The sequence below is a fragment of the Chelonoidis abingdonii genome, chromosome 1 (assembly GCF_003597395.2).
Source record: "Chelonoidis abingdonii isolate Lonesome George chromosome 1, CheloAbing_2.0, whole genome shotgun sequence".
NCBI lineage: Eukaryota > Metazoa > Chordata > Testudines > Testudinidae > Chelonoidis > Chelonoidis abingdonii.
This window is the reverse complement of record NC_133769.1, coordinates 302,118,868-302,140,747: the sequence shown is the minus strand read 5'-3', so window position 1 is coordinate 302,140,747 and position 21,880 is coordinate 302,118,868.

Here is a 21,880-nt window from a genome sequence, read left to right as displayed (position 1 = left end):
AGGACTTCAATAACTCAGTCAGGGGTTAGGGGTTGTTATAAAAGTGGATGGGTAGGGTTCTGTGGCCTGCTTTGTGCAGGAGGTCAGACTACATGATCATATTGGTCCCTTCTGACCTACGAGTCTATGAGTCTATGAGTCTATTATTTATCATTACAGTATTTTTATTAACTGATGAAAATGGCAACACTCTTCCAAGATCTCACTTTTGTAGCTTCTATCACTTTGAATAAGCCTGTTATAAGACAAGGCTCCTATGTTTCATCAAGAAGTATCAGATGTAAAACAGCATGAAGGTATTTAAGAAGCCAACTCAAAAAGTTCCTCCTACACAAGCATTCAAGTCTTGAGCAGTCCAGGCGAACAACACACGTTACAATAAAGCTTAGCTGCCTATTTCATTTAAAAACAGCAAAATATATCCACCTCCCTTTCCATTTCTTATAAGGAGTCGAAGTTTAAATCTCCTCAGTGTGGTAGATATGCTTGCTTTGATCTGCTTAGCTCTTGGAAGTCCAGGGGCTCCGGGCTGCTGGTCCTGTGTTGCCCAGGGTCCCTAGCGACAGCTCTGTCCGCCATTAGGGAAATTTTTCCTGAGAATCTCGTGTAACATTTTGCAAACCCTCAAGGGTTCATGAACCCCAGTTTGGGAACCACTGGTGTAAAGGACTTGAGAGGGATTCAAGGCGTTAAAATTCCCTTCCATTAAGGATGAAAAGTACATGTTGAGATGAAAGAGTTTCTTACCTATGTGCAATTGTTCTCTCTTATTTTCTGATGGTTAGATAAGCCAAGTTTTAAACATCCCAAATGATGGGATTTCCAGTTCTGATTTGGGAATCAGAGCTTGTGAGAAAGTTTCACTTTTCTAAAAAAAGAAAGCAAAACAATCCTAATTCAAAAGACACTTCTTAAAGTAAGAGGGGATACATTTAGAAGGCCAATTCTCTGGTGTCATAGCTCCCACATAGGAGCTCTTATTACAGGGGTGGCCAAACTGTGGCTTGCGAGCTACATGCAGCTCTTTTACCATTAACGTGCTGCTCACAGAGCCCCCAGCCTTCCCCCATTCTTGACCTACCAGACTGGGTGGGGGCAGGGGAGCTAGAGATCTCTGCCTTGCAGTCGGGTGGTGCAGTAGGTGCTTCTGCCAAGCGAGGAGGGGGGTCTCGGGGCTTCTGCCCAATGGGGAAGGAGGTCTCAGGGCTTCAGCCCTGCAGGGTGCACCTGTCAGGTTTCAGGGCTTCAGCAGGAAGGCCCGCGCCCTGTCATGCACCTCCTGCAGTGCTGAAGCCCCAAGCCCTGGCTCCCAGCATATGTGTCCTGGCTCTCGAATGTCTGAAGATTGTCACATGCAGCTTAGAAGGACGGTAAGTTTGGCCACCCCTGTCTTATGCCATTCAACTCCCTGCTTACGGTGTCACAGAAGAAAGGGGTCATAATTAAGGAAGTAGTTGGGACTCCATAACACCTCATGGTCTTTACAGCTCTGAGTAAGTTAAAGTAGGTCTCTGTGTTGTTTTCTGTGTTGTTTATCTCTAGCCCAGGGTCTGGCTCTGTGTCTGACAGTTACAAGTCCCCAACACTACATGTAACAGAAAAAGGAAGACTGTTAATTATAATCCATTTATGATGTAAGGCACGATCTGAGATTTCCTTCACTTTGTAAAGTATTTCTCCTCCATCCCCAAGAGGATGGTAAGTTAACCTAACTTAATTATAATTAGCAACAATTGAAAAGAGTTCCAAGACATGAAAATGGAGGTCCAGGCATTCAGTCAAAGTTAATTTTATTTTACTGTGGAACTTGTTATCTGGGTACTTACTAGGCAGAATATAAAATACATGTCAGATATGTAAATAGGGTGACCAGGTATCCTGATTTTATAGGGACAGTCCCAATTTTTGGGTCTTTTTCTTATATAGGCTCCTATTACACCTCACTCTCTGTCCCGATTTTTCACACTTGTTGTCTGGTCAACCTATATATAAATGACTTACAAAATTATGCCAAATTCAGAATTTTTTTCTCAGTAGACCTTTTATTATTTGCTTTTCTGTAATTTGCATCTCTTCTATTTAAGAAGAAATCATTTTTTACATGGAAAAAAAATATAAACTATTTATCTACACTACTTTTTTGGCCCCTATTTCTAGAATATCTGAGAGTGCAATCCACTAAGCCATTTGGACACCTAAGATTCTGTGTGTGGCCCAGTGCAATCCACAAACCTTCTGCTTAGCTGCTGCCTAACCCTATAGGCAACTAGACTGACTGGGTGCCTATCTTTCTACTGTAAAGTTCCCTCTGAGCCATCTAAGTTCTAGACCCCAGAGCACATGCATAGCTGGCCGAATCTAGGCATCCAGAAAACTATCTCCTACCTAAGCCCCAGAGCAATTCACAAACCAGGGGGAAAATAGGCATTCAATCACCTAAACCAGGGGTCGGCAACCTTTGGCACGCAGCTCACCAGGGTAAGTACCCTGGCCGGCAGGGCCAGTTTGTTTACCTGCTGTGTCGGCAGGTTCAGCCGATCGTGGCCTCCCACTGGGCGCGGTTTACTGTCCCAGGTGAATGGGGGCGGCGGGAAGCGGGCGGGTGAGGGATGTGCTGGCCGTGGCTTCCCGCCTCCCTGATTGGCCTGGGATGGTGAACCGCGGTCAGTGGGAGCCGCAATTGGCTGAATCTGCTCAAGCGGCAGGTAAACAAACTGGCCCGGCCCACCAGTGTGCTTACCCTGGCGAGCCGCATGCCAGAGGTTGCCGACCTCTGACCTAAGCTATGTGCTCAGAGGCTGCCTACCAGATCAGTTCCAATTTAAAATCATACTGGAGATGGTGATGGCACCCACTTTATAACCTTTAGCTCAGTGATTAGGGCACTTGCCTGGGATGGGGTGGGGGGACATATTCAATTCCCTTCTCTTCTGCCAGCAGAGGAAGGAGGATTGGATTTGAACACAGGTCTTTTACTGCTCAGGTAAGTGCTCTAACCCTGATCTGCAGGATAGTCGGATGTAAGGCTTCCTCGGTCTCTCATGTTGAATCTGTTTCCTTGTGGATGAACACAAGAAGAATTATTGGAGCAGGTGGACTGGACCCAGATGCATTCCCTGCCCGCTGGACTACAAAGTTATAATCTCTTTTGCTCTCTGTCTGTTGGTCTGATCTTTTCCATTGCAGTTAAATACTTAAAGAGTCACTAGGTCGGGGTTGGGGGGGAGAGGGAAGAGAAAGAAAGAGAGGGAGAACACAAATATGTTTCAATATTCCAGTAGTTGGGGAACCAAACTGGAAGATGGGAGACCCTGGGTCCAGTCGTCCTGCTCTTCAGTCACTCTTTCATTATTTGTCCACTGTGGCACAGCTTCAGTGGGAGAGACAGAGAGAGCCCCCATCAGAATACCCTACAGCTTAGTGGTTAGAGCACTCTCCTTAAAGTATTGGGATAAAAGTTATAAGGTGGGTACCTTCTCCTCTGGTTGCTTTGTATGGAGCAAGGCAGGTGCCTAACTCATTCCCACAAGAAGTGGCTTAAGTGCTTAAGCTGCCTGACTCCATGTTTATCACATTTGTGGATCACAAGTAGAGCTAGGCTTCTCCCTGGAGCCTGGACTTAGGTGTTTGTCTCCATGAGAGGGGCAGCCTTAGCACATGACTCTCATCAGCATCTCCCATTGGCTTGCTTAGATGGCTCTGTGCCTAGCATGCTGGAATGTGTGGAGTGCATTTTAGGGTGCCTATCTCTCCCTGTTCATTGTATAGGGCAAGGATCAGCAACCTTTGTCATGTGGCCCACAAGGCTAAGCACCCTGGTGGGCTGGGCCAGTTTGTTTACCTCCCGCATCCACAGGTTCAGCTGATCGCACCTTCCACTGTCCACAGTTCACCGCTCCAGGACAATGGGAGTGGCGGAAAGTGGTGGCCAGCGCAACCCTTCGCCTGCGCCACTTCCCGCAACCCCCATTGGCCGGGGACAACAAACGGTGGCCAGTGAGAGCCGCGATCGGCCGAACCTGCCGACACAGCAGGTTGACAAACTGATTAGCCCCCCAGGGTAAGCACCCTGGCGAGCCGCAAGCTAAAGGTTGCCAATCCCAGGTATAGGGAGCCTAGGCATCTAACTCAGTCTTTGTGGATCACAGTGTTGTTTCCTGTGATTTTTCTTGGAACCTAAACGTTAGGCAGTGTGACACTCGCTGTTGCAACTCCTAAGTCCCTTCAAGGATGCCACCCTTAGTACCAATAAAATCTTTTAATGTATTTATCCTTATACCACCCAGTGACATAGGGAGGTGCTATTATCCCCATTTTATAGGATAGGGAACTGAGACAGAGAGACTCAGAGCTAGATTCACAAAAGAACTTAGTCACCTAACTGCCACTTTAAGCACCCGAATCCCAGAACTAGGCCCAAACAGAATGCACAAAACCCCTTGCTCAGCTGCCACAGAAGGCTGTATGCACCTAAACTTGCTCAGCACCTAAATATTTGCAGTAAAAGTTCCCTATATTTCTGCCTCCGAGCATGCTCACTGCAGCTCCAGGTCAGGTGTCTGGACTCTGAAACCCCAGAGCCACTCATGAACTGGGGAAAGTGAAACATAACTCCACCTAACTCATGTGTGGTACACAATCCAATAAGCATGCTCAGTGCTTGCCTGCTGGATGGGACCTTGTACATGAATTTCCGCAATACGATGGGAGCAAAGGCAGTTCCTTGTAACTTTTAGCCCAGTGGTTAGGGGACTCACTTGGGATGTGGGAGACCCAGAGCCGGCGCTTTAATTTAGGCGGCCTAGGCAATCGCCTAGGGCGCCAGGATTATTGGGGGGCGGCATTTCCGGAGGGGGCGGCAGGCGGCTCCAGTGGACCTACCACAGTCGTGCCTGCGGAGGGTCCGCTGTCTGGTGGAGCTGCCGCCGTCTTGGCTGCGGACGGTTGGCTGCTTGCGCGGCTCCGGTGGACCTCCCGCAGGCACGACTGCGGCAGCTCCACCAGAGCCGCGGAGCAGCCAACCGTCCACAGCCACGACCGGAGCTGCGGGACCAGCCCGTGGGGTGGCGAAATTGCTGTCCACCTAGGGTGCTAAAACCCCTAGCGCTGGTCCTGGGGAGACCCCTGGCTCAAGTCCTGTCCCCATCCCCAAACACACATCTGAGAGGCAGAATGGATTTAAAGAGAGATAGCTCATCATGCATACTCTAGCCACTGGGCTATAGGACATTCAGATAGGGGACTCCATCATTCTTGTAGCCCAGTGGGCTAGTTTGCCTTTATTTATTATTATTATTATTATTATTATTATGGGGGCTAATTTAGCTACAACGAGTCAGGCTTCATCGTGGATAGTTCTCGAAGATGTCCACGCAGTGCGCAGATGAGGTCAAAAAAAGCAAACAGGATGTTAGGAATCATTAAAAAAGGGATAGAGAATAAGACTGAGAATATATTATTGCCCTTATATAAATCCATGGTACACCCACATCTCGAATACTGTGTACAGATGTGGTTTCCTCACCTCAAAAAAGATATTCTAACACTAGAAAAGGTTCAGAAAAGGGCAATTAAAATGATTAGGGGTTTGGAGAGGATCCTATATGTGGAAAGATTAGAGAGGCTAGGACTATTCAGCTTGGAAAAGTGAAAACTAAGGGGGGATATGATAAAGGTATTAAAAATCATGAGTTATGTGGAGAAAGTGGATAAAGAAAAGTTATTTACTTATTCCCGTAATACAAGAACTAGGGGTCACCAAATAAAATTAATAGGTAGTAGTTTTAAATCAAATAAAAGGAATTTCTTCTTCACACAGTGCACAGTCAATGTGTGGAACTCCTTACCTGAGGAAGTTGTGAAGATTGGGACTATAACAATGTTTAAAAGGGAACTGGATACAGTCATGGTGGCTAAGTCCATAAATGGCTATTAGCCAGGTAGGGTAAAGCATGGTGTTCCTAGCCTCTGTTCATCAGAGGATGGAGATGGATGGCAGGAGAGAGATCACTTGATCATTGCCTGTTAGCTTCACTCCCTCTGGGGCACCTGGCATTGGCCACTGTCAGTAGACAGATACTGGGCTAGATGGACCTTTGGTATGGCCATTCTTATGTTCTTATTATATTTACTGCTTTGCATTATATTCTGCTTGCATTCTATTAATCAGTAATGCAAGAAACCTACAGGCCTGCATTCTGTAAGACATTAGCTTCAGCAAGTTAGCATAAGGCTTGAGGCCTATGGACTTTGAACAGATAAGTGGCCAGGCCAATGGGGGCAGCAGGAAGCAGCGCGGGCCGAGGGATGTGCTGGCCATGGCTTCTTGCCCCCTTATTGGCCTGGAGCGGCAAACCGCGGCCAATGGGAGCCGTGATCGTCCTAATCTGCCTACGCGGCAAGTAAACAAACTGGCCCAGCCCTCCAGGATGCTTACCCTGGTGAGCCATGTGCCAGAGGTTGCTGACCCCTGACCTAGCATGTTAACTTTGTAAATCTCATTCTGAGGTGCCTACCCCTCCACATTCACTGTACAGGGAGCCTAGATGCCAAAATCAGGTTGAGTGAATTTGACTGATTTTCCACTTCTAAAAGTTGAGTGTTGCCACATCTAGCATCACCATGCAGGTTTCTTTGTGAATCTATTCCTAAGTGACTTGAATAATGTCACATAGGGAGTCCAATGAAGAGCTTGGAACTACACCCAGGTCTCGTGAGTTCCAGAAGAGCACCCTAAGCAATAAATCATCCTTCCTTAACCCACCTTTATTTGAGAAATGGAATCATTTTTGCATAGAAATAGACTTAGTTTTGTTTGCATGATTTACATACATTGGTCACCATCAATAAGACATGATTATTCTAGTTATACAGTCTGGTCTGTGAAATACTACAAGTATCTTTTGCTTTAACTAAAGGGAATACCGTGATATCACTGATATCCTGGTCCCTGGACTCAGGACGAAAATTGACCTTTGAATAGAGCACAGAAGTCTGAACAAAGGAAACTCAAACAGCTAATATTTAGTGCTACCTTCAGGACAACACTGAGGATACAGAAGGCACAAAGAATGCATTCAGGAGGCAAGGAAGAAAATGGTGAGTGAACCAGCTTGCTCATAAAGAGGGAAGCATATGTAATGATGAGGGTGCTTCAGAGGAGGAAGGAATACACATGAGAGTGGGGCTCACAGGACAGAGCACATGGGAGTGTCCTACTAGGGAATGTGAACAATCCATAGAGTAGGTGTTTCTATGGATAGAAAGAGACATCAGCCATGACACTATCTCCTACAATTATCCAAATTTCTCAAAGGGTGATGGAACAGCTAGTAACTACCAATCATCCACGGTTGCAGAGCCTACATACTGTTTAGATTCTGTTTTATTCTGGAATTGTAGCATATTTTGGGGAGAGGGGCTAAAGAAAAGAACATGTAAAGTGGAACATTAATCTTTTTCATAATTATCCAGTGGCACATTTTCTACTTATGGCTGCAGAATAAAAAAAACACACAATAAAAATTAATGGCACGTAACTGTATTCAGTTTTTGCAAAATCCATCTCTTCCTTTCTAAATGTCATCCAACACTTTTGGATTCCTTTATTTAATATACATATCCTTACTTCTGTCTCTCTTTACTATGCTAGACATATAGAATTTAAAGGAGATGAGTGTCAGCGCTTTGACCAGCTACAGTAAAAGATTAAACTAAAAGCTCATGCCTCAACAGTTTAGTATTATATCCTCTATGTTAAAGCAAATCAGCATTATGGAATTCCTTTCATATATCAAGATAAATTGAATTTCCCATTTTTTTTTCTTCTCATAAATAATTTGTCAGACATCATTTTTTCATGTAATGTTATTCTTTTTCTTCAGCTGCATTTGCCTTCAAAGCAAAAAATCAATGATAGCAGCTAAAATTGCAGTTAACATTTCAAATTCTCTTGTTTTTGCCAACCCTCTTCTGTTTTTCCCATATTCCTATTTGAGAAGTTATCTATTAAAAAGTTTTCAAACTCTTCCAATAAGGAACATTTCTACTCTAATTTATGGATATTTTGATTCCTATTTCTATATTGACTTCCTAGGCTAACAAAAGTTCCTAACAAAAGTTGCATTTTCCCTGCCATCTGGAGTTTTAAATACTCCATAGAATAAAATACTCTCCACCAGGTTTTAAATCAAAATTACCTCCAGTAGCCAATTATTGGCAATCAGTACTATCTAATTAATTCATTATGGCAGCGTTGTGTGTTTTCCCTATGTTTTTATTAAATAATTAAAATTTATGAATCCCATCTCTTTATGTCATTCTTTTTGGTTACAGTGTATAGAAGTGGCCCCAAACATTTCATGTAATGTCCCAACCTACCCCATCTGTGACCCGTCCCCATGCAGCATGGTTGGAAGCCAGGCCAGGAGTGGGGCCATGATCCTGTGGGGGGGGCGTGGTGCAGACAGGGATAAGGGGGCTTAGGTTGGGGCCAGTGCCACAGCTGGTCCAGGAGCCAGGGGCTGTGCCAGGGCTGCAGAGGGTCTGGGTGGGTCTGCGGCCAGAAGCAGAGCAGCCTCCAGGTGCAGAGGCTAGGGACGTGGCTGGGGCCAGGGCCAGGAGCGGAGCCATGGTCAGGCTATGGTGAGGCCTGGCAACTGGGGCTGCAACCAAGTGTGGAGCCACAGCTGGACCGGGATCCAGGGTCTGGGGCCGTTGCTTAGAGCAGAGCCATGGCTTGGAGCCAGGGCTGTGGCTGGGGCAGAGCAGAACTGGAGGCAGAGCAGGGATGGGTGGTGGCAGTCAGGAGCAGCTCCAGGCACCAGCACACCAAGCACATGCCTGGGGCAGCAAGCCGCAGGTTGAAGCCTGCCAGTCGCCGTGAAGGCAGCAGTCAGGCTGCCTTCGGCGGCATGCCTATGGGAGTTTCTCCGGTCCCGCAGCTTCGGTGATGATTTGATGGCGGGTACACTGAAGGCACAGGACTGACGGACCTCTCGCAGGCAAGCCGCGTTACCAGTGGACCTCCCACAGGCATGCGCCGAAAGCCGCCTGACTGCCGTGCTTGGGGCAGCAAAATACAGAGAGTCGCCACTGGTGGCAGTCCCTCCCTGCTCCCATGGGGGCTGGCCTGGGTCCTACCGCACCCCCAAAATATTCCTCCATGACCCCTGTGGGGTGTGCCCCAGTTTGGAGACCACTGGGGTACAGTATAGTATGTCAAGAGGTTTTAAGTCTTGTGTTATGGTAATAAACATTTTTATTGTTCAGTACTTCATAGTTAATGATCTATATATATATATAAACTATATACAATCCTCCAACATACAGTTTGAAGCTGGCAGAAATATAATTGTAACATTATTTAAGCTCATTGATCATTTACCACTATTTCCATTTTAGACAACCATAAGTAATAAAATACCAATAGCTTCTTAAGTGAATTTCTGTGGCTTAGATTACTAGCAACAAAGCCAGATGGCTAGGGAGGTAGGGAGCTGAGACTTCTACTTTTATGACAAACTCTATTTATGGTTACCTCTTGCTTTCAAACCCAAGCCTGCACCATTTGTCCGTTTCTATGTGTCTGTCCCTTCTATCCATTGTGCACTATCTATAAGCTTTCTGGGGGAGGCATTGTCTGTTTTTTTGTTAGCTGTTTGTACAGTGTCTAGCACAATGGAAGCCTGATCCTGTTTGTGATTCCTAATTCCCACTGTAATACAAACTATAAATAATGTAGTGCAATATGTGCTGCAGCTAACAGGGATGTAAATCGGGGAAGAATTTGGCCTATACAATTTGTATGTGTAGTTAGGTGTAAGTGAGTCTCTGATCATTTGTTTCTGGCAGCAAGTACTTACTGCTCTTTATCTCATGGCTTAGTGCAGTGCAGAAAAATCTCTCGTTTCACGTTCCTATATATAAAAATTATTCATTTTTATTTAGCCATACATTATTCTCCATGCTTTTCCCAAATATTTGGTCTCAGCAACAATGTAAGGAAATGTTGCTTTTTAACAATCCCACAATAATATTAGTTCTTATTCTGCTTTCTTGTGTGTCTAAAACATTTGTAATTTACCCTTGACAGGGTAACAGTCCTGATTTGTGCCTTTGTTAGACTATTCCCACACCATTGTAATCCAGCTCTCATGGAGCTTCAGAAGAAATCTATTCATCAACTGCATCTTGTTCAACATCCCATAGCAGGGTTCTTAAACCACAACAAAAACCACATTTCAACCCATTCTGTCAGATCTTCACTGGTTTCCAGACTGCAACAAAATTGATTTTGTGGGGCTTTATACAATCCTCCCTCCCCTTTCCTTACTTTACTACCATATGTTTCTACCTTCTCACTTTTAATCAACCTCACAATATACTCTGAACAATCAAAATCCAAATTGTTGTTTGGCTGTTCAGTCATACAGAAGGTTGGTTGGGGTCCCTCACTGATGCAATTTTCACCATTATTGTATATAGAGAGCTTTTTCTGAAACAATAAGTCTCCATGACTTCAACTAAACTGACAGTTTGATTTTCAGCTTGATATTGATCTGATATCAAATTATATTTCTATGATGTGAGACACTTTATTGTAAAGTATGTCAATGGAAAGCAAGGTACTGGGCTGTTTATTTACTGGTACAGTTAAAACAATTCATAATATGAGAACGGATGAAGGGGGAGAGAGTGAAGAGAAGAAAGAGGCTAAGGACTGCCCAAAGGAGGCAAGAGGAAAGGACTAGAGAGAGATTCAGCAGAAAATATTGGAACTGATTCCTAAATATAGCAACTACATATGCACTACCCTTAGCACTACCCTTAGCACTATCACCTAATCAATAAATGAGTCAAGGAAGCATTTTGAACAACATTGAATTAATTGAGAGATTATGTTATGAAGAACAGACACTGTAATGTTAGAGCATCCTATTTAATGAATGCTTTGAAGTATAGTTATACGTGAAGACACTAACAGCTTACTACTTGGCATTGATAGTAAATATACTTTATCCTGAATGACTGCGGGGGTTGTGTGGCAGAAGGATTAAGATAATTGGCAAGACTCAAAAGTAGCAAATCTCCAGGATCAGACAGAATTCAAGACAGGGTACTTAAAGAACAGCTGAGTGTTTACCAACAATAGAGAGCTTTCAGGAAGGAGCTTTGCTGATTTTTCATAAATTTTGCATTCACAAATAGGCATTACTTTCTCCATTCAGGTTAGTTTTTCCAGTTCAATCTAAATACACAATCCGCATTATATAATAAGTGCTTCTGAATATTAGCGTCTAAAGCACATGATAAAACACAAAATACCTACCAAACTAATTTAAAAAGAATCTTGACAAATCTTACAAACAAGAGGAAGTAATTTGTGAGGTCTTGGCTAAATTGCTTTGCTGCTTTAAACATATATTTTATTGCCACACCTGATAAATATTATGATTTTGTTATATTAATAGCAATATAGACATGGAGCAAAAAACAAAGTAACAAGAATCTTAACATTATGGAGCACTTAATAATTATCAATCAGTTCCATGCCATTGTGGAGGACTCTGCCACCTGTGAACTTTGCTCCCTATTGTTCTCTTCCAGTGAGCTGTAATACTTTGATCTCATTTCAGTTGATGGGTTTAGAGCAATAGTGGGCAACCTGTGGCCCGCAGCCCATCAGGGTAATCCGCTGGCGGGCTGCAAGACAGTTTGTTTACATAGACCGTCCACAGGCAAGGCCACCTGCAGCTCCCAGTGGCCGAGGTTCACAGTTCCCAGCCAATGGGAGCTGCAGGAAGCTGTGGCCAGCATGTCCCTGCGGCCCGCACCGCTTTCTGTAGCTCCCATTGGCCGGGAACAGCAAACCGTGGCCACTGGAAGGTGCGGGCAGCTGTATCTGTGGACAGTCAACATCTGGAAAATGTTTCAGGGCCCTCTAGTGGATTACCCTGATGGGTTGTATGTGGCCAACAGGCTGCAGGTTGCCCACCACTTGTTTAGAGGGTGAGTGTGGAGTGGTGTTGATGGCCAGAGATATAAAGGGGGTCAGACTAGATGGTGTGGTGGTCCCTTCTGGCCTTAAACTCTGATGGTATGACTCCATGATTCTACTCTGTAAATATGTCAGGGGTCAAACCCCTGAAGAGAACAACAAATTAAATAAACTGAAAAGAAGTCTGAAAAAAAATCCACAAAATTTAGTCAGCCTCTCATGAGAATATTGTGTTCCTAATTAAAGAACTATAGTATAGATAATGATTAGGTAGTTGGCAAGTTGTGATGACCACTACTACAGCAATATAGCTGTACCAGTACACCAAGGATCATATGCTGTGTCTGCAACAGACCAGAACCAGACTTCTCCCTCCCCAGAGCAGTGTTGCTCTAAGGTGTTGTGCTACAGCACACTTCCCCTTGCTCAGGGCTCCTGGCAAAACCACGATTTAGTAGCAAATTAACAATACATTTTACAATTTTGTGAGGTGTGCAAGTACATATCCGTGTAGCACAAAATAGTTCCAGGACGATAGAAGATATTAATTATTTTCAGACACGGCATGTTGTTGCCTTTAATATGTAAAAATAGAAGCTCCAACAACTTAGTTTATATGAAATGTCATGTAAATTAGTATACTTATTTCACAAAAGCCTTAACCTCTAACTCATTAACATTTTTTGCTTGTGATCTGATTGCACCTAAAACTCCCCCCTGGTTTGATGAGTGGAGCACACCTAATAGTCATACACAGGCACCAATGGGAGTTTGGCATTAATTGTGAAATAATATTTCCAGCATATATCTCCAATGGTTCTGCTTTAAACTCTCATTATGTCTGCAGCACAAATTCAGGTTGTTCAAACTGCTCATACTGAAGTCCTAAAGTGTATGAAGGTGGTTTCATGCCTAGGTCACATTTGTACAGTATATGGGGCCTGATTCTTCAACATCTTTCCATTCGTGTAGTCATCTACACTTGTGCAAAATGAATGTAAAACACTGCCAAATCAAAATGGTGTGACTGACAAAGGGTGAGCCAGCCGAAAAATAAGGATGTTTGTTAAGATTTAAAATAATATATACAAGTCTACTTTTTAAATCAATGATGAAAGCATGTTCTTTTACTGGATTTTTTCGAGTGAAGAAATGAGCAAGAGTATCTGTTTGTTTTCCATTTTCACAGAGCATGCATTGTAAACTTCCATCATCAAGTGAGAATTATGCCTTAACACAGTACTAATATGTTAGTTATGTCCTATCTTGACCAATCTGTTATGATAATTCAATCCGGGATGACTCCAGCCATCCCTCATTCAAACTAAGAAAAAGAAGCAAGAACTGTATTGTTAAGAGAACTCTGATTCACATTTACCACTGAGCGTTTTCTATAAAGGCTACCTATCCATGACGGCTTATATGCAATGAAAACATTTCTAAGGCAAGCCCATAATCCTCGGCTCTCTTTTATTATATTGTGCATCCAATAAAACACGCACACAAATAACTGACTTTAATATCCCAATATTGATGGTGCATTACATCTGGCATAGCATTTTCATAACAACATAGAAAATATGAGTTACTGGGTTGTAATTTCCTATTTATCCAAATGTGAATGTCTGTGGAAAGTTTGGAAAAATTAGGTTTGACCATTCCTGAGATGTCTGACCATGAAAAACAACAAAAACCCAGGTGTTTTAAACCTCTTTAAGGATCAGAGCTACAATCCTCAGCTGGAAGGACTCCCACTGTTAGCAATGGGAATTCAGCACAGGGGACCTGAATCTAAACCTGCAAGCTATTCCATGAAGTGATGAGCATCTCCAATTCTCAGTGGTGCTCAGTGCCTGGTGGGATCAAACTCTGAATGTCTCAAACACTCATGAAAATCAACAAGTAGTTTATTGTATTTAAAATGTCCAGCCTTTTCATGGCATTATTCCTCAAGGAAGTCAACTTCCTTTACTATGCACCATCATTTTCTTTCCAAATTAATACATTTTATTGATTTTTGATCACATAAAATATTCAGATAAAAGCTCCAGCAAAACTTTTCAGGCACGATCAGCTGGGCTATCTTTGAATTAGAATAGTGTCACAATACACCATTATCATTAACAATCTAGCCACTAGTAAAGAGACAAAAAATAAAGCCTAAAAAGAAAAGGATCACATAGCAAAGAAAATAGACAAGTAAGAATTCAGATCTCTGGATTTTGACAGATTTTGTAATTGATGAAGCCAAAGCTGACTTCAGCTTTGCAAAACGTTGTTGGATACTTAGCATGAACAAACAAGAGTAAGCTACTATTCTAATATAAAGTTTTGTGCTAACATTATATATAATGTGTAATACATATTAACATAGGCTTTGGCTAGCCAGCCCCTGCTTGGTCACATGATTATTATTAAATCAGAATGGCATTTTTTCTAAATTGATATATGAGACAGATATAAGTGCATTTGTGTGAGACTTATGTTGTTTTAGCAAACTGAGTAAGCATCCATAAAAAAATAAAGCTATTACTCCTTGAACTGGAATAGGAATTAATACAGTATAACCCACAATGTTACGTACTTGAGGAGGTAAAACAGAAATTTGGAGTAGTGATAATACAAGTAGGTTTACAAACATATTTTTATACTAGATGCTACACAGTACCATTTATCCATATTATAGGTTACCCTTACAGCTTGTTGTCGCCACTTGGTGAGCTTCAGAGGACAGAGACAGAAGTCGTCTACTTTTTCTGTCTCATTGTACAGGTCGAGGTTGTCATGGCCACACACTTGAGTTGCAATGTCAAAAACATTGCATTTAGATATATATTGATATCCCTTAATGGAACAGCAAGCCATCAACTTAGTGTACGCACAACATGCCTCAGGTGGCATGTGACCATGATTTATCAGTGAACTTGGTCTACTGGTTGGATTACTAGCTTCCCCAGCCTCAGGCTAGGTATTGATGGGGAGTGTGACATGAACATGTATGGATCCCAAAGGTTTGTGTTGGTCAGTAATGCACAAGTAGATGAGGTACATCCAGCCATTCCTTGTAGATGCTGTCTTCCAGGAAACCTACCAAATAGACAGTAGCCAACATATTAAATTTTGTGGAGTCAGGATCCAATAGGGTTAAAAAAGACACTGCAGATGAAATATATATGGTATTCGGCACTGAGCACACTTGTTTTAGAACATAACTTATAAATATGGCCACACTAAGTGAGACCAGTGGTCCATCTAGCCCAGTATCCTGCCTTCCAACAGTGGCCAATAATATATACCTCGATTAGGATGTGGTGTCATTTAAATTCTGAATGGTGCTAATGTAATTTGCCTATATGATTTAAATCATTGTCAATTTACAACAGTTTCTGTTATACACAGAGGACATGTCATTCTGCTAATTGCTTATCATTAATAAAATCTGACAACTTCCTCCTTTTTCAATATCTCTAATGAACTATTGCTATGGTAGCTAATACATAACTCTTTTAACCAGTGCAAATAATTTTTCTACTCACACAATTTCCCCTTGTTTTGTTCTACTTTATGATTAATTTTTTCATTTATACTTGTGTTTGATTAAACAATTTAGCAAACTTGACTTGTTCAGCTGCTGGATTTTGTGCACGTTCCTAGTAAAATAGTATTATATCAATTAACAATGACACATTTGCTTTTACACAATAAAGAAATTCAGCCATATTTAACTGATAGAGACTTAAAGTGACAGGTATATACATAAACTCACTTCGCTTCATAATATACAGCAGTGGTTCCCAAACTTGTTCCGCTGCTTCTGCAGGGAAAGTCCCTGGTGGGCCAGGCCAGTGTGTGTACCTGCCGTGTCCGCAGGTTTGGCTGATGGCGTGCCCCACTGGCCTGGAGCAGCGAACCGCGGCTACTGGGAGTTGGGAGCCAATGATATACAGTTTAAATAATAGACCTGGCCCGGTTAGTGGTCTTTACAATGTTTCTATAGCTGATTGCCTTCAACTGTGTCAAAATTGAGGGCACCTTTCAGTAACTTGAGGGTAAAAAAAAAAAATGAGAGGAGAATTGTAATTATATCAAAACCAAGCATTATATCTGCAGGAAATACCAAGTTAAAGGTACAACAAAAAGAAGTCCAGACCCTTTTTTTAAATATGGACATGCCCTGTTAAGGCACTCAAAAAACCTTAACTCTGCCATGTAGTGACATCATTACATAATCACAACTAAGGCACTTTTTTCATCTCAGATTGGGTGAATCTGATATTTAAAGGCACATTAGGATTTCTTTATTTGTCAAGGCAAGGTGTTCATTTTTCCCGCTCTCATGGTGTTCACATTGGTGCTACATTATTAAATAAAGCAGTTTCTAAATTATTTTAATACTATATATATAGCAGGCCTGTCGATTATTCACAGTTAACTCACGCAATTAACTCAAAATAATTAATCATATTTAAAAAATTAATTGTGTTTAATTATAGTTTTAATTGCACTGTTAAATAATAGAATACCAATTGAAATGTATTAAATATTTTGGTTTTTTTCTACATTTTCATATATATTTTATTCTGTGTTGTAATTGAAATCAAAGTGTATATTATTTTTGCTTACAAATATTTGCACTGTCAAAATGATAAACAAAAGATATAGTATTTTTCAATTCACCTCATATAAGTACTGTAGTGCAATCTTCGTTGTGACAATGAAACTTACAAATGTGTGTTGCAGGGGGGCTGTTACATGACTGCTTTCAAAAACAAAATAATGTAAAACTTCAGCTCCTACAAGTCCACTCAGTCCTACTTCTTATTCAGACAATCACCCATTTACATTTCCAGGAGATAATGATTCCCTCTTCTTATTTACAATATCATCAGAAAGTGAGAACAGGCATTTCCATGGCACTTTTGTAGCCAGAATTGCATTTGTATTTATGTGTCAGATATGCTAAACATTTGCATTCCCCTTCATGCTTCAGCCAGCATTCCAGAGGACGTGCTTCCATGCTGATGACGCTCATTAAAAAAAATAAGCATTAATTAAATATCTAACTGAGCTCCTTGAGGCAAAATTGTATGTCCCCTGCTCTGTTTTACCTGCAGTCTGGCATATAGATCCTGTTATAACAGTCTCAGATGATGACCCAGCACATGTTGTTCATTTTAAGAACACTTTCACTGCAGATTTGACAAAAAGCAAAGAAGGTACCAACGTGAGATTTCTAAATATAGCTACAGCACTTGACCAAATGTTTAAGAATCTGAAGTGCCTTCCAAAATCTGAGAGAGATGAGGTGTGGAGCTTGCTTTCAGAAATCTTAAAAGAGCACTCCGATACAGAAATTACAGAACTCAAACCACCGAAAAATAAAATCAACCTTCTGCTGGTGACATCTGACTCAGATGATGAAAATGAACACGTGTCGGTCCGCACTGCTTTGGACTGTTATTGAGCAGAACCCGTCATCAGCATGGACATGTCTTCTGGAATGGTGGTTGAAGCATGAAAGGACAAGTGAATCTTCAGCACATCTGGCACATAAATATCTTGCAACACCCACTACAACAGTGCCACAAGAACACCTATTCTCACTTTCAGGTGACATTGTAAACAAGAAGTGGGCAGAATTATCTCCTGCAAATATAAACAAAATTGTTTGTCTGAGCGATTGGCTGAACAAGAAATAGGACTGAGTGGACTTGCAGACTCTAAAATTGTATATGTTTATTTCTGAATGCAGGTTGTTTTGTACATAATTCTACATTTTTAAGTTCAACTTTCATGATAAAAGATTGCATTACAGTACTTGTATTAGGTGAATTGAAAATACTATTTTATTTTATTTTTTACAGGGCAAATACTTGTAATCAAAAAATATAAAGTGAGAACCGTACACTTTGTATTCTGTGTTGTACTTGAAATCAATATATTTGAAAATGTAGAAAACATATAAATATTTAAATAAATGGTATTCTATTATTGTTTAACAGTGTGATTAATCATGCGATTAATCATGATTAATTTTTTAAATCACTTGACAGCCCTAATATATACTATTTAACAGATTCACCTGTAAAGTCTCAGAACATTTATTCTGTACAAAAGGAGTGAGTGCTGTACTTCTGGGACAGATAGATTGTGCAATCAGTCATAGTCTCCTTTAAAAAAAAGTAAGGAAAACAGGGCTATGAACTGTGGAAACTCAGATTAAGAGTCAGATACTCAATCACCTGAGCAATGCTGATGCCAGCGCAGATAGTAGCCACCTCTGCATGGGAAAATGCAGCTAAGGTATTGCCAAAGTCTCCTCCAGACCCCAAACCCAACATAGTGCCAGCACAGAAGTGCCTTTAAGATGTCAGAGAGAAGAAGAAAATCAGCTTTCACTGCCTTTTGTGAGGGAGGAACTTTGACTGGATAGCACAGGAAGGAGAAAATTCCTACCTCATACATGGCTGTGTGATGGCTGCCTCTGCAACCTGTCCCTTCTCTGGTTCTGCTTAGCCATTGGCTGGTTAAGGGGGAACAGGACCAGCTGATTGGTTTCTGAGGACACTCCTTTGTCTGTATGAGCCAAACCCCAAGTTTGCAAAAACCTCTTATCTTCAGTTAGCTCAGGCATGACTGGAACCAGCAAATAGATGGGCTGTACTGGAAGACTCAGGAGAACAGAGCAAGCACTTGGAGGATTAGTAGTACCAAGGGCTGGGAGTCTTGCCACATATGGGGCAAGGTATGGTTGAGGTACAATAAGGTGTTTTAAAAGAGAGCGGTGGGTGGGGGGTTATGGAGAAAGAAAAATAAGGCTTTGTCACTTGAATGCTTAATTCCACAATTTTTTACTGACAGAGTGCTAGCAGTATTGAAAACTCAGATAGCAAGAGAGAGTGACAAGTTCAATCTATATTTTGATTTTAAGGAAGGGAAATGTTTTTGCTCCTTTTTTAGATACATACACACATGTAAGGTTTGAGGGTGGTATTATTTGTGTTTGGTTTAACAGATGGACCACTGTGCTGGGATCAGCTTTTCCCTCTACTGCTCTTGTTCAACGCTGAGATACTGCCACCTGATGTCCTGATCATTCATCTGGGTGAAAGTGACCCAGGGAATTGCACTGTATTAAATTTAAGAATTAAGATATAAGGGGACATGGATCTGCTAACAATTATAACCTCACACATGATTGGTTTGGTCAGAGATGCTCACAGGATGAGTTTGGCAGGGTAGCCACCGAGCCAGCCTGGGATGACTGGTCTTAGAAAAATGTGAACCAAGAGGTAGCCAGGATAATTTTGGGAGTTATGGGGGCAGTGATAACATATAGGGACATCCAGTACCATGGTCCTGAGCTCTTTAGGGAGGATAAAATGCATCTGTCAGATGCTGGAGTTGACATTTGGCTTTCTGACATTAAGGGATTAGGTCAGGCAAGAGATGAGTATCAGGCATTGTGAATCCAGGGTGGATCCACATTAACAGCTAGTGCTCCCAGTAGCTGGTATCCAGTGCAGGGAAAGGCAAAAAAGGCCATCTCCTATAGGTAAATGAGACCTGGGATTGTGCAGTTGGACCTTGAACTTATGGAGAGAGGACTTGATGTCTTTGTGGACAAAGGTGCCCTCCAGCCTTATGGGCTCTAGCACTCCATCCCAGTTACACAGGGGGAAGAAGGTTTCATAAATGAACTTAGTTTGTAGATAGACTGAGAAGGACCTACCCAAAGTTATTGTTTGGTTTGTGGTGAAAGTCCTGTAATCTGGACTGGAACCAATTAAATGCCTGTTATGTGAATACTGAGATAGGTAATGTAGGGCCCCTTCCCAAAGTATAATTAACAAAGTTGGAGCCTGCTGTTTCGACCCATGTCCTGTGTTTGTCAATCATTTGCCTGCTTGTTTTGGTCAATGTCATGGAATCAGGAATTTCTTCCTTCTATTTTTCTCAAACCAGATGGGCTCAGTCTGAGTCCTGCACTCGTAAGAAAAGGGTTTGATGACAGCCATATTTTTTTTCCAATGTAATGGCAACTATCTGAGGCATAAGTTGGCTTCAGCTGTGATGTGACCTCCACTAGCATAGTTTTCCTGTGGTTTTTGTCCTTTCATTTTTTCATTATCTATTAATTTCTTTTTAGTTTACTAAACACTTTTGAGATTTAATTTTCACACCCTTCAGGTGAATTAGTTGTATTACCTGCAGTCTTTAAAACACTCAAAGCCACAAAGTTGGATCTTATATCAAATAAATCAGTCCAATACTTCCAGCAAATACTCCTATGTTCAGTGATATATTTCACTAAGAAAAGAATATTTAAGAAATACAAATTTCAGTATCACAGCTCAAGATTCTTGGCCTCCACAAAACTATCAACAGCACTTCTTAATGTCTGAAAAAAAAGACAATGAATACATTAAAAATTCTATTTCCAATTTCAGTTTGAAGATGGCATCTTAGACCATCAAGATCTTTTAAAACATCTGTTTGGTTAACTAGGAAAAGCAAAGAACAGTAGTTAAAATTCTGGCTCCATGAAAGTGAATGGAAGGTTTGCCACTGGCTTGCGTAGGGTCAGGATTTCACAAAGTGTAAAGGACTACACTGAAACGCTGCATGAGAACTTTTCACATCCTGTTTCCCATTTAGAAAGACCTATATACAAGTCAAACCAGAGCCCCAGTCCTACAGTAGAATCCATATCCAGGGAAATCTACGTATCTGCTCAGAGTCTTACTAACTGTATGGTTATTACATTCATAGAATTAAGGTTTCATGCCCACAGATTTGGGCCTATACTAATTATATATGGAAAATTGTGTAAGTTTCCCCCACCCCCAAACTAAAATTAAAACTCTAATCCTGCAGACAATGGTACTCAGGGGTAACCCTACTAAAGTTTTGGTTCTGACCAATAATTTTTATAAAAATCATGCTTGGAGGTTACTTGAGGAAGTAATATGAACTATTAAAGGGATATAAAATCTTAACTGATGTTTAATTATTCATTTAATGAATATGATAAAAGTATAATTAACCATATTATTAAGGCACTCAGTTAATTTAAGGCCAAATTTTGCCATGGTTGCTTAACTGAGTATTACCTTACTCTACAAGTGGTTGTGTGTATTATTTAGCCAAAGTAATGATTTTAGAATCTGGCCATTAGAAAATTAATATTAAAATTCATCTTTTTTTTTTTTACTTGAGCAAATCTTTTTTAAAACCCCACCCATTATAACTGAAAAAATAGTCAGCAAGATTCCTCATGGGCGGTATTTTCAACCCTGAATCTCTGCATGTAACCTCTTTCTCTGCATGTTCGCCTATTAATTTCAGTGAGATTATTCAAGTAAGTTACTACATACTGTGAAGTGACATATGAATAAAGTTATATGTAATTGTTTCTAGGAGTGGGTCCTAAGACATATCAATGCTGCTCAAACTGTTCCATGGCAGGAGCTCTTACTTCAACTATCTCAACCCCACACTACCATTGGCAATATGAGAAGGACATGATGGTTACATTTGTGAAACCTCTGGGGGCTTGACCCTTTGGCTGAGCACCCATGACTTAGCTCAGGGATCGGCAACCTTTGGCACATGGTCTATCAGGGAAATCCGCTGGTAGGCTGGGACAGTTTATTTACCTGCAGCGTCCACAGGTTTGGCCAATCACAGATTTCACTGGCCATGGTTCACCATTCCAAGCCAATGGGGGCTGCGGGAAGCAGTGCAGGCCGAGGGATGTGCTGGCCTGCCACGATGAACCACGGCCAGTGGGAGGTCTGATCGGGCAAACCTGTGGATGCTGCAGGTAAACAAACCGTCCTGGCCCGTCAGTGGATTTTCTTGATGTGCCGTGTTAGGGTA